Source organism: Mustela erminea, chromosome 4 (genome assembly GCF_009829155.1).
Source record: "Mustela erminea isolate mMusErm1 chromosome 4, mMusErm1.Pri, whole genome shotgun sequence".
NCBI classification, from domain to species: Eukaryota; Metazoa; Chordata; class Mammalia; order Carnivora; family Mustelidae; genus Mustela; species Mustela erminea.
In genome coordinates, this window is record NC_045617.1 from 50,586,548 (window position 1) to 50,589,988 (window position 3,441).

The window sequence follows — 3,441 nt, forward strand, 5'->3', positions numbered from 1 at the left end:
TTTATGCATTGCTAGTGGAGATGTAAATAGTGTAGCTACTTTGGAAAGCAATCTGCCAGTTCCTTAAAAGAGTAAACATACAGTTACCATATGTCACAGACATTCTACTCCTAGGTATATACCCAAGGGAAATAAAAACATATGTCTGCACAAAACTTGTACACAAACTTGTTCATAGTAGTTTTATTCATGATATATAGAAAAGTATAAACAACTCAAATATCCATCAGTGGAAAAACAGGTAAGCAAAATGTGATATATATATATATATATATATATATACAATGGAGTACTATTTGACAATACAAAGAAATGAAATACTGTCACATGCTCTAACATAGATGACCTTAAAACCATTAGACCAAGTGAAAGAAGCTTTATAAAAGGGCACATACAGGGCACCTGGGTGGCTCAGTGGGCTAAAGCCTCTACCTTCGGCTCAGGTCATGATCCCACAGTCCTGGGATGGAGCCCTGCATTGGGCTCTCTGCTCAGCAGGGAGCCTGCTTTCTCCTCTCTCTCTGCCTGCCTCTCTGCCTACTTGCGATCTCTGTCACATGAATAAATAAAATCTTTTTTTTAAAAAAGGGCACATATGAGATTTAATCAATTTATACTAAATGCCCATAATAGATAAATCCATAGAGATAAAGTTTTAATGAATTTTAATTAATTAATTAGATTTTAATTGATTTAAAATTTAATGTATTTTAATTAATTTGATTAGTGCCTTCTTAGAGCTGGAAAGAAGGGAGATTGGAGGGTAATAGCTAATGGGTATGGAGTTTTCTTTTTGGGGTAATGAGAACGTTCTAAAATTGATTGTGATGATGGTTGCACAACTCTATGGATATATTATAAACCATTGTATTATGTTATAAGTGGGTACATTTTATGGTATATGAATTATATCTCAATAAAGCTTTCAAAAATACTTACAGGTCTCTGCTAGTGTAAGAGAGAAATGGTAACCTACAGTCTTTGGAACAGAGAAGGAGATCTAAGTCTTAAAGCTATTTAGGCAAGTTTTCAACAAATTGTTATACTTTTAGTGTTCATTTAATCAATTTCCAAAAATATTACTCTGCCAATTACTTAGGCATTTAGGTCTCTATGTTTAAGTGAGATTGATTCTTAAACTTTTTATACTATGGGTTTAAGATTCATCTTTCTCAATGTACTAAGTTAGTTACCATTTTTCCATTTGCCTTCCAGCTTTTAAAATGGTTGCTGTTTTCTTCTCCCATTCTGTTTTAGTGGGTTTATATCTTTGTTTGTTTGTTTGTTTTTAAATGGAAATAGCAATATGTATTTTTTTAAGATTTTTTAAAAAATTTTATTTATTTGACAGATAGAGATCACAGGTAGGCAGAGAGGCAGGCAGAGAGAGAGGAGGAAGCAGGCTCACTGCTGAGCAGAGAACCGAATGTAAGGCTTGATCCCACGACCCTGAGATCATGACTTGAGCCAAAGGCAGAAGCTTTAACCCACTGAGCCACCCAGGCACCCTATCGTGGGTTTATATCTTAAGAGACTTTCATTGAAATTTTTTTTTTTTTAACAATTGATAATTTGTTAAAAGGGCTGATTTAAACATCTGCAGTGGTGACTTCATTCTTGACTCCTGTCTCAATACTGATCTATGGAATCTATTTAAGAATATCAGAAAGACCATGCAAATCAATGAGTCACTTATGGATCCTCACCTGAAAACGATCCCAAGTCTTGGAAACTTCACCACATTTTTTTTCTTGTAGTCATAGTCACAGTTTTGGTAAGCATCTGAACTAGTCCTTTCACTTTGAAATTTTCCCCTTTGTGCCTCTGATCAAGTCAGCATACACCTCCAAAGATTTTACTTTGGGGATGGTTACAGTAATTTTAATTCAGTGCGTCACCACCTCTGGTTCCATGGGTGTTTTCCCAGTGTCTTTAAAAGCCATGGTTTCGGGGCACCTGGGTGGCTCAGTGGGTTAAGCCTGCCTTCAGCTCAGGTCATGATCCCAGTTTCCTGGGATCGAGTCCCGCATCAGGCTCTCTGCTCAGCGGGGAGCCTGCTTCCCTCTCTCTCTGCCTGCCTCTTTGCCTATTTGTGATCTCTGTCTGTCAAATAAATAAATAAATCTTAAAAAAAAAAAAAAGCCATGGTTTCCTGATTGTCTTGTTCCTTGGCTGCAGCAAGAATGAACAGCTGTGAGTCAGCTCCCAGAGCTCCCCTGAACCTGCGACTGTGTCTTCCTCAAAGAGCTTAAGAGTCTTTCATTGAAGTTTTAATCAAGTTTTAGGAGGAAGTAAAAATAATGCACATGTTTATTCAGGAAGCTTTATCTGGAAGTCAGTGGGTTACATTTGCTTACTTTGTAAAATTCATATCAGAAGGAGGTTTAAATTCTTAAGATCCAACTGCTTTTTTTTTTTTAAGATTTTATTTATTTATTTGACAGAGATTACAAGTAGGCAGAGAGGCAGGCAGAGAGAGAGGAGGAAGCAGGCTCACTGCTGAGCAGAGAACCGAATGTAAGGCTTGATCCCACCACCCTGAGATCATGACGCGAGCCAAAGGCAGAGGCTTTAACCCACTGAGCCACCCAGGTGCCCCGATCCAACTGCTTTTAAATCTGGAAATATTATGAGATATGTTCAATTGTCATGAGTGGCACTGGTAGTTTACAAGTAATTGGCTAGGCAAGATAGCTTAGTGGGATTCTTTTGTCCTGGTGTCCCACAGTGGTCAATTTCTCATCCTGTCCTTCCTGGATTTCTTCTCTCCACCTGAAATATCTTTCTTTTTGATCTTCTATCATTTCCAGTGCTAGTTAACCAAATTCCCAACACTTCCTTGAATCCTTCTTTACCCTTTCCCTCACATGCTGATCTGATTTCTTGCTTTTCTAAATTTCTTAGCTTTTGGAATCACAGCCACATGGTTTAACATTTCTTACATTTCTTATATCTCAGTTGGATGTTTCTTTCTTCCTATAAAACCAAGTAGAATGTTGTATACATAAGAGGCACACTCTTATGTATACAAGATACAACAAATATTGTATCATTCATTGATAGATTCAAATTGCTCATGAGGTTAATTAGAGAAACGCAGAAACTTAAAAAATTCCAGATTATTACATTTTTGTGGTGAATTTGGCCAAGTACCCATAATAATAAGGTAAGATCATATGTATGTGGGCTATAAAAAATAACAATAATGAGAATAATAAATATTTTTTAAAGAGTTCTGAGTTTAATTAAGGAATTCAATAAGGAAACATTTTAGATATGTTGTTATTAACATCTATCTTTCACAAAGCAGCTATAAGCACCACAAATTTTTTTTACAAGACTAGGACTCAAAATGCTGGTTTATGAAAGTAAGTTTATTACAGAGTGGAGATAATAACTCCACTTGGCACCCTCTTCCCTATTGTTCAGGAATATTTCCTC

At 36.4% G+C, this 3,441-nt stretch overlaps 1 pseudogene; it reads right to left on the bottom strand.

Moving 5' to 3' along the window:
• Nucleotides 1-1,589: 1,589 nt before the first annotated feature.
• Nucleotides 1,590-1,943, bottom strand: LOC116589325 (annotated as a pseudogene).
• Nucleotides 1,944-3,441: the final 1,498 nt, after the last annotated feature.